Source organism: Macrotis lagotis, chromosome 1, assembly GCF_037893015.1.
Source record: "Macrotis lagotis isolate mMagLag1 chromosome 1, bilby.v1.9.chrom.fasta, whole genome shotgun sequence".
Taxonomy (NCBI): domain Eukaryota; kingdom Metazoa; phylum Chordata; class Mammalia; order Peramelemorphia; family Peramelidae; genus Macrotis; species Macrotis lagotis.
This window is the reverse complement of record NC_133658.1, coordinates 547,332,774-547,343,511: the sequence shown is the minus strand read 5'-3', so window position 1 is coordinate 547,343,511 and position 10,738 is coordinate 547,332,774. Positions and strand designations below refer to the sequence as shown.

The window sequence follows — 10,738 nt, the reverse complement described above, 5'->3', positions numbered from 1 at the left end:
AGGAATTGCTATTTCCTCAACATTTATATAGGTACCATTGTTTCCAGACTATCAATCCATTTTCCCTTTTTCTAATTACATAACCAACCCACTTCCTGTTAAATTCAGAATCCAGATCATTATCCATCTGTATTATCTGTCCAAGAGAGCTACACTAATGGAAGACCAGCCAGACAACTCCTTATCACATTCAGGACAACAGGAAAGCAAAGTCTGTATGATTATTTGTCAGTTATATTAGAGAAGAAATTCTTATTCAAGTACCTTTTAGTTAGATGGCATCTATTGCCCCTTCTAATTCTTTTTTATTTTTTTAGGTTTTTGCTAGGCAATGGGGTTAAGTGGCTTGCCCAAGGCTGCACAGCTAGGTAATTATTAAGTGTCTGAGACCGGATTTGAACCCAGGTACTCCTGACTCCAGGCCGGTGCTTTATCCACTGCACCACCTAGCCACCCTTAAAATATGTGATTTTTATGTTGTTATTTTATTTTAGGTTTTTGTAAGGCAAATGGGGTTAGGTGGCTTGCCCAAGGCCACACAGCTAGGTAATTATTAAGTGTTTGAGACCGTATTTGAACCCAGGTACTCCTGACTCCAGGGCCAGTGCTTTATCCACTGCGCCACCTAGCCACCCCATGCCCTTTCTAATTCTTACAGATTTTATAGCTGTGTGAAATGTTTGATCAAACCCCTTTGAAAATTTGTTATTCTTCCTTAAAAGGCATCATGATATTCTAGGCATGATGCAAACAGCAAAATTTCTTCTCTAAGTAGGAGTATACAAAAGAGTTTATCATTTGTAGGAATAACCTTTTCTATCTCAATTCTATACTGACATCCTCCATCATTACTTCAAAGTGGCCTCCTGAATTTGTTTTCTTGGGCTGACATATTTTTCAGAAACACTGAACCTGGAATGTATAGGATGCACTGAATGTATCAAGGATGAAGCACCCCCAATTGACATAATTTGTTATTTTCATCCCAAACTAGATTCCCTGTGTATACTTAAGAATTGAACCAGCCAAAAGAGAGACACCAGTCAGTCTGCACCAGACTGATGAACTTTGTGTACCTAGGACCTTTGTAGATAAGCAGACCATCATATCTTCACAGTCTAGCAGGTCCTAAGGAAAAAGAATGCTGCATTTGCTTTCATACTTTCTCTTGTTCCCCTTTCCTTTCTCTGCCTTTCATTTCCCCTTTGGGAAGGCACTAGTCCTTTCCCCCTTCCTTATTGTTCCTTTCCTCTTCCCAAGAGCTACTCCCATTTTGGAGTGAATTGCCCTCCACTCCTTCCCATGAGACCTCTCCTTTTTGTAACCCATAAATGGTCAAGTTTCTGTCTTTGTACTCCTTTGTACCTGGCATCATCATCATTGCAGCTAGTGTTTATTTAAAGTATAAAGGTTTGCAAAACATTTTACATTTCTTTAATTTCATCCTCACAACAATGTGATTTATTTACAATCTTAAACATCTCCATAACTGTGGCAAATAAGTTTGGTGAAAATACCTTTCTTTACTGGTGCTTCCAATAAGGAATGTTTTACAGCTCTAACATTTTCATAGAAGACATATTGATGGGGAGGAGTCTTTGAGGTTGTATTTTTCTCTATCAATTTTTTTTCATTTTCTTCACTTTTAATAAATTATGTTGTTCTAAAGATGTGATCACCTATATGCTATCATTTTCTTTTTTTTTATTTTTGCAAGGCAATGAGGTTGAGTGACTTGCCCACAATCACACAACTAGGTAATTAAGTGTTTGAGGCCGGATATGAACTCAGGTTCTCCTAACTCCAGGGCCAGTGTTCTATCCACTACACCACCTAGCTGCTCCCAATAATCTCTCGTTTTCAAAAACACTGCCTGTTGCTTCTCAAATTTTCTTGAAGGATGCTCTTAATACATAGATTGAACATTTTCATTACCTTAAATATGCTTTAATTTATGACTCACATACAAAGGAAAGAGAGTCTACCTTTGGTTTAGCAAACTAAATCACAAAAGTAATTTTTCAATCCCAAAAACCAATTTTGCAAAATTTTTGTTAAAATTCAGCTAGTAAATGTCTCTTTCCTGATGTCTATCAACCATTCTACAAATTAGTTGGAAGGGTTTACATTTTTATATTTTTTACAAATGAGTTCAAAACCCCTGAAACTCTTCATTAGGAAAACTTAAATATTCAGTTTCTATGTTTTTGAAGTGTAAGAAATTTATAAATGATGCATCACACCATTTCTTTTAACAAAAATCTGGCTTGCAAAAAAAGGCAATTGAGGCATTATGCTAAGAAAACTTTTCAATAATTAAAGTAGAATAGGCACTTCTCAATGAAGCTCCTTGAGCAGCCTTTGAATGGTTAATATCAGGTTTCTTATAGTGAATGAATCAATGATAAAAAGTTCCAACTTTAGATTCTAGAAAAGTATGAATCCTTAGATTTCAGCATAGAACTATACCAAAGAGAAATTCATGAGAATTCTACAAAGAGAGAAAAGAACTTCCAATACCAGAATTTGTATGTACTCTTGTGTTATAAGAGCTCCTTACACATGTGCTACAGTATCATTGTATTTTCGATCAGTTACAAAAAAAAAGAAAAGATTCATATGCACCAAAATATTTATTTTAACATTTTTTGTAGTTACAAATAACTACCATAAAATAGACTTCCATCAATTAGAAGATGATTAAACAAGATGTGATACATGAATGAAAAGGAATATTATTGTGCTATAAGAAACTATGAATAAGATGACCACAGAGTAGCATGGCAAGACTTGATATGAACTGAAACAAAGTAAAGAAAACAGAATCAGTGAAACAATATATACAATGACTTTCAACAGTCTATACAGCAACAACAAAACATTTGAAACATTTAATACTTTAAATTTAATCTTGTGGTTGAAGAAAAAATGTGAAAAGTCCCCTCAACTTTCTTTACAGACAAAACAATGCATATAATATGACTGGGGTTTTGATAATAAATAGTTTTGCTGAATTCAGTTCAGTTGAAATTGCTGAATTCCTTTTTTTCTCTTTCCTATTCTTTGTTATAAGGAGTTTTCCTCCAGGAAGAATCGGAAAAGGACATGGAAAAACCTTGGGAGATTCAAGTGATATTTCAAATGATAGATCAAAATTTGTTTATAAATACTTGAATGAATTAATCAATCACTTCCTCCACTTTCTACCCATCATTATTTACTCCATTACTGGCTTCCAAGTAACTCTCACATCTGTCTCACTAGCCTTCTTCTCCCTTTCCCTTCCCATCATCTCTAGCGTCTTCAATTTTCATGTTGATGATTCTTCTTACTCCATGGTCTCTTGATCTCCTAAACCTTTGTGCCCTCTAATTCTACTCTATTTCTACCATTCAGTTGGAGTGGGCAAATTCTACCTAACAAAACTAGTTAACCTCCATGATTTTGAACTCTGAAGTTCCCCCTTCTGATCATATCTCCAGTCAGTACATTTCCCCTAATCCCTCATTCCTATTTAAGTTGATCTTTATCTTCATTATGACTTCTCCTCCTACAGACTCTCCCTATTGAATAAATCCTAACTTGTTTCCTAAACTGTCTTGTTCTCAAGATCAGTTGCTTAAAAATACTTAATGCCATTACAGTGGAATGCATATTACCTAAACTGTTCCAGAAAGTCTTTATTCAATTCTACTTGCATCCTTACCAAATTTCTCCAAAAAATTTTTACAAAATATTTTTATGCTTTCTTTAAACTCTCAGCCTTATCCCATTCCACCACTCCAAATTCTCTGGAAAATGATCTTGCCTCCTATATTGAGGAGATAGAGACCATCTTAGAGGGCTCCTTTAATTCTTTAAATCTCACACAAGGTAGCCTATACTTTCTCCATTGATTCCATCATTTCTTATCTCTTCCTGGACTTTGTTCCACCAATCAAACCATTTCTTTCAAACATCTCCAACATCTTCCTCTCCAATGATTCCTTCCTCTCTGCCAATGATCATGTTCAATTCTCTTCTATTTTACTTTAGATCTGTAATCTCATCATTATGATTATTCCTTCTATCAGTACACATTGTGGGTCATCTCATCCTGTGATTCTTATCCATGTTCTTCTATACACTCACCCAGTAATCTGGAAACCTTTCTCCAGATATTTTAACATTGTAATATTACCAGTGAAGTAACTGAATTATTCATCTTTTATCCCTCATGTATGTCACATGACTGGTCACCTTCTTTTCCAAACATTCATTTCTTTAGTGATAACCATTATACTACTTCTTCAGCATAATCAATTTACCTCAATAACTAGGCCCTTTGGGTCATCTGCAATGTGATTGAGATGATGGTATTCCTAGATTCTCAACCACAGAGTAATATTTGGACAACATTTATATTGAAAAGATGTCTTTGCATAAGGATCATTAAAGTACTGTGAAATTTCTCAAATATAATCTAATCCCTGTCTTTTTCCTATTCATTTCATCTATAATATCTATCCCAAATAATTATTAATTAATCCATAGGCCATAGAACTCCATGTCATAATCCGGACAACAGGAAATTTTTACTCATTTAGCTTTTTCTGTATGACTTACTCTACTTATCTCTTTTGAATAACCATATAACTCTTTGATGAGTTCCCATCATGTTCCAAGGCTTAGTGCAATTAGAATAATAAATCAGAATAACCACAAAGAAGAAAATGAAGAGGATCTCACTATCTATAAGGAATCCCCATTCTACATACAAGATAGCCTCTGTAACACTGATGAATGCCTCTGACAAATGTATTTTATGATTTGTTTAATGTTGGTAAATTGAATAGTTAATAAGGAATACTGTATGATTTTAATAGAGGATCAACAGATTTATTTTCATATTAGCCTTTAAGATCAAATGCTCCTGCTCTCTATTTAACTGTTAAACTTCTATATTGGCTTACTCTACTCCTTCAGTTCCCTCCAATGTGACTTTTTTACTTACACCTCTATCGAAATAGCTCTTTAAATGCTTCAATATCTTTCTAATTAGCCAACCCAATGGTTTCTTCTAAAATATCTTCCATACTGATCTTTTATTTTAAGTACATAGATTTAGTGATAATGAGGATATTATAAATCATCTCATTTTACATATAAGGAAACGGATGCACAGAGAAATTAAGTAATTTGCAAAGCTTGTGTTGAAGGATAAGATTATAGCTCAGATATCCCTGACCGTAAGTCCAGGGCCCTATCCACTATAGAATACTGCTTCTCATTTGATGCTGTTGACCATCCATCCCCATCTTTCATGATATTCTTGCCTCTCTTTATATATGAAAGTCAAGAAATAAGGATTACAGTTTTTGTTTCCAGAAAAAATAAAGGTCAAAGAAGTTCACCATATTTATCTTTCATTGCATCCAAGCAACAGCAAACTATATTTAAGGTGTAGTCATATCTCAATTATAAAAGATAAAGAAACTTAAGGAATGCCTTTCTACTTTCCAGATGATTAGAGGAATGAAGTATTCTTGGGCAAAATGGAAGAAAGGATTCAATGCAAAAATAAAGAAGAAAATTAATCCCAAGAGGCAGAAAAAAATTTTAACCTGAATCAGAGGGTTGCTAGGTATAAGAATGTGACACAGAGGAGAAAGAAAAAAGGGACCACTCAAAACTTGGAGTTAAGCAATGAGGTTCTTTATGTTTAGATAATAGAATTGAAAGAGACCAGATGCCATCTCATTTGAACCCACACATTTTTATAGATGTACAAATACTCCTGAAGGTTAAGTAACTTGCCCAAGTCATTCAGATTATAAGTATCACCTTGGAATGGGAATTCAAAATTAACTATTTTTTTCTGTATCACACAACAGAGCTAGACTCTCTGAAGAAGAAACCATTTTTTGTGCTTCTAAAAAAAACAGTGTGAATAATGATCACTTGGCAGCACATATACTAAAATTGGAACAATACAGAGAAGATTAGCATGACTCCTACACAAGGATGACAAACAAATTTGTGAGGTATTCCATATTTTTGACTGAATAGAGACTGAAGTATACTTTTATTTCACTTTATTTTTCTTGAGGTGTCTGGTTTTTTGTGGGGGGGGTGGAGGAGGTTAGGTTTACTTTTACAACATGACTATTATAGTAATGTTTTCTATTGCTATACATTTTTAACCTACACCAAGTAACTTGCTTTCTCAATGAGGGGGAATGCAGTGGAAGGAAGGGAGAGAATTTGGAACTCAAGGTTTTGGAAGCAAATGTTGAAACTTGTTTTTGCATGCAACTGGGGGGGGGGGGAAGTTTTAAAAAGAAAATGAAAAGGAAAAAAGATAAAGACAGTGTGAATCTCCAGATGTTACAGATGCGGAAACATCTATTAAAAGTCATAGAAAGATAAAGAAGAGTAAAAGCTGTGAATACCTACTTAAGTATATCAAAACTAGGATTTGTCAACCAGATATATATATATATATATATATATATATATATATATATATATATATATATATATAAACACATTCTTTATAGAAATGAAGTCAGGCTTTAAAAATTGGGAAAAAACTCATTCCTCATAAGTAGGCCAAACCAATATAATAAAATGACAATATTATCTAACTTAATTTACATATCTTGTCCCATATCACTCAAACTACAAAATGATAACTTTAGAGAGCTAGAAAAACAATAGTAACAAAATTCATGGGTAAGAACAAAAGCTCAATAATTTCTAAGGATATAATGAAAAAGTGAAAAGGAATGGAGCTTAACACAACCATCTCAAATTATATTACAAAGTACTTATCAAAACAATATGATACTGGTTAATAAATAGGGAGGTCAGTCAGTATAATAGATTAAGGATACGATACACAAAAGCAAATAATCACAGTACCCTATTGTTGGATAAATCCAAAGACCCCAGTTACTTAAGTAAGAACTCACTATTTAATAAAAACTTAGAAAAACTGAGAGTCTGGCAGATGAGTTCCAAATGGATGTGGAACTTAGTCATAAAGGATGACTTTATAAACAAATTAGTGAAGTAAAGAAGAAATTATGTCTGCAGGAATTGTTCACGAGCAAACAAGAGTTAGAGGAGATCATAAAAGAAAAAATGGACAATTTTAATTGCATAATAATAAAATGCTTGCACAAATAAAAACCAATGCAGTTAAAATTAGAAGTAACTGGGGGATGGGGCTGCTAGGTGGTACAGTGGTTAGAGCACTAGCCCTGGAGTCAAGAGGACCTGAGTTCAATTCAGGCCTCAAACACTTAATAATTACCCAGCTGTGTGGCTTAGGGCAAGCCACTTAACCCCATTGCCTTTCAACCCCCCCAAAAAAATAACTGAGGAAAGAAATCTTTTCAGCAAGTTTCAAGAACCTTATTTCCAGGGCAACTAGGTGACACAGTGGATGGAGCACCAGCCCTGGAGTCAGGAGGACCTGAGTTCAACTCCAACCTCAGATACTTAATAATTGCCCAGCTATGTGACCTTGGGCAAGTCACTTAACCCCACCGCCTTGTAAAAAACAAAACAAAAGAAATCTCATTTCCAAGCTATATAAGGAACTAAATCAATTTATAAGAATAAAAGCAACTCCTTAGTACTCAAAAGATATAAACAGGAAGATTTCAATTGATGAAGTCCAAGTTATCAATAGCCATAACAAAATTTTTCCAATTATTAATATGGAAATGCAAATTAAAGCAATTCTGAATTTTACCTCATATCCATCAGATTGACTAGAGTGACAAAAATGAAAATGACAACTCCTGGAGGGGCTAAAGAAAAATATAAACATAAATGCACTGTTGTGGAAAATAATCATCTAGGATTCCAAAGCACTGATAGTGAAACATGCTACCTATCTTCTGAAAGACAGGTGATAAATTCAGGCTGCATAATGAGACAAATATTCTTGAACCTGATTGATACAAAAATTTGTTTTTCTTGCCTGTGCATATTTGTTTCAAGGATTTAATTTTCTTCCCTTTTTATGAGGAGATGAGAAGAAAAAATAAATGTTAATTTTTAAATTAAAATTAATTTTATTAAAAAGTTTTAATTATTTATTGGATCTTTCAGGGGTCCAAGTCATTGGCAAATGAGATTACTGAATCACTGTGAATGATCCTTGAAAGATCATAAAGTCATACAAAGGAGGACAAACCTTGCCTTTGTTATCAATAAAAGAAAGAAAATGGAGTTTAAAAGCTATAAGTCAATGAGTTTGATACCTAGTAAAATTCTAGAACATAGAAAGAGAAGTAGTGGTCCCCAAGCATCAATCATGACTTTATCAAGTAGGGGTTATGTTAGCCTATTGTCATTTCTTTTTTTTTATTGTATTACTAGACTGCTAGATTAAGCTAATACTGTAGACATATTTTATCTTGATTTCAGCAAAATGTATGACAAAGACTTATTGCTATTTAAGGGAATAAAATTAAGAGTTGTTGAAGTGCTGATAAAATTCCCCTGACCATTATCTAACATTTAGCAGCAAATGATTTCTAAATGTATAGATTTCTGACAAATGTTATTGTTGGGTCCTTGAAAGGTAAAAGCAAAATGCAATGCTCCATTCTCGTGATTTACTGAAGATTATGACTGGATGCCATATGGGCAGCAAACAGACAACATAAAGGCTACCATGATCCCCTCAGGCTTTCATATTTGCTTCTTGGAGCCTTTATTGAGTTCCTGGTTCTTTGCTAGCCATTAACATGCCAATACAAATACTAGCATCCTGGCCAGTGTACACATGACGGAGATCTTGAATTGTCTTTCCTGGATTTATGATAGAATTTGTGAGTAATTCAGCTTTGGAATTCATTTAACATCATCAACAATGCAGGTTGCTGTTACCTGAATGACAGCTTCTAGTAATTAGACTAAGCATAACATACATTCAGGAACCTTAGGAAGCAATAACTATCTAAGGGAGTTTTTTGTCCATTGCATATTATCCTGAGACAAAAATATTATCCTTAAGACAAAAATCACATCATCTTAGAGCAAAAAAGAAAAGCCTAAACAGATTTTTTGGCAAAAGTTACTAAGGGGGAAGCAGAGCAGCTAGCGAGCGCAGTAGATAGAGTGCCAACCCTGGAGTCAGAAGTACCTGAGTTCAAATCTAGTCTCAGATACTTAATAATCATCTAGCTGTGTGACCTCGGGCAGGCCACTAATCCCATTGCCTTACAAAAATCAAAAATAAAAAAGTTACTAAGGGGACAAAATGCCATTGAATTTAAGAGCATGCAAAGTATGAGGTTACAAATGACCACACTTTAAAGAAAATTATTAACTCTAAAGATGAAAACAAAAAAGATTACCATAACATGTTAATAGAATTAATAATCTTCTACTTAAAAAAAGTTGTCTCCAATATTAGAGGTTACACTTGGAGTTTCAATGTACAATAAGTGATAAATATATCTGATTCCATAGGAAATTTGTATTATCAATTTCACTTACTTCTACAGGTAGAAATTCATATATTGGTGTCCCCAAGAACTTTGAGCAGTCATAAGTAAGACACTTTATGCTCGTGGATAAAATGAAAGTGATCTAGCATTATTTAAAAGAACACCAAGGATACTTCCTTCACTGTAGATAAAAAAAAGAAAGAGAAGTAGACTAGATTAAAATATAACTAGCTGATCTTACAACTGATTAAAGATCAAAACCCAAAGAATGGTCATTAATAAATTGACATCAACTGGAAGAATATTCTTCAGTGAAATAAGTGCTTCAGGGATTTCTCCTTAGCCTTGTTTTGTTCCACACTTTTGTCAGTGATTTAGATAAAAGTGTAGATTGCATACTTAACAAATTTGAAGAGAATACTAAGCTAGAAAAGATAGTTAATAAGGTTTATGTGAGAATCAGGATATTGGGAGACCAGAACAATGGCCCAAATCAATAAGATAAATTTTAATAGTGACAGTCATGAAACCCTGCACTCGCACAATTTCAAAAGTACAAGTTGGGGAAAGTATTTTTGCTTAGATAACAGTTCATCTGAAAAAAAATAGCTCTCCAAATTTTAAAATGCTACAGGCTCAATATGAGTCAAGAGTGCGATATGGAAGGGGGGAAAAAAACTAACTCAGTCTTAGTCAGCATTAGAAAGGAGCTATCATCCAAACAACAGAAGTGATAAACCCACTGCACAGCATCCTGGCCAGACCACAGCTGGAGAATTATATATAGTTCTAAATGTCATGTTTTAGGAAGAATATTAGCATATTAGAGAAGCTTAAAAAGTAGAGTAGGTTAAAAAGATAGTGGGAGCAACTAGATGGCACAATGGATAGAGCACTGGTCTTGGGGTCAGAAAGACCTGAGTTCAAATCCCACATCAGACATTTGATACTTATCAGCTGTGCAACCTTAGATATAAGTCACTTAACTTCTTTGCTTTGCAAAAACAACAACAACAAAAAGTAATAGTGAAATTTAACCTGGATAAAGGAAGCCTTGGAGCAGGAGGAAGAGAGGCAACATAGTTATCTTTAAATATTTGAAGGGTCACTTTGTGGGAAAAGATTTGAGATTTTTTTCTGCTTGACCCCAAAGAAGCAGCTAGGTAACAGAGAGGATAGACTTCTGAACCTGAAAGCAGGAAATACTGCATTCCCATCTGGCTTACTAGCTATGTGACTATGGGCATATCATTTAATGCATCTGTCTGCCTTAATTTCCTTAACTGTCA

General features: G+C 34.1%; 1 non-coding gene across 1 annotated transcript; it reads left to right on the top strand.

Moving 5' to 3' along the window:
* Positions 1-5,932: 5,932 nt before the first annotated feature.
* LOC141510402 (U6 spliceosomal RNA) lies at positions 5,933-6,038 on the top strand. Its single transcript, XR_012474896.1, has one exon. It is a non-coding gene; the product is annotated as a U6 spliceosomal RNA (small nuclear RNA).
* The last annotated feature ends 4,700 nt before the right edge of the window (positions 6,039-10,738 follow it).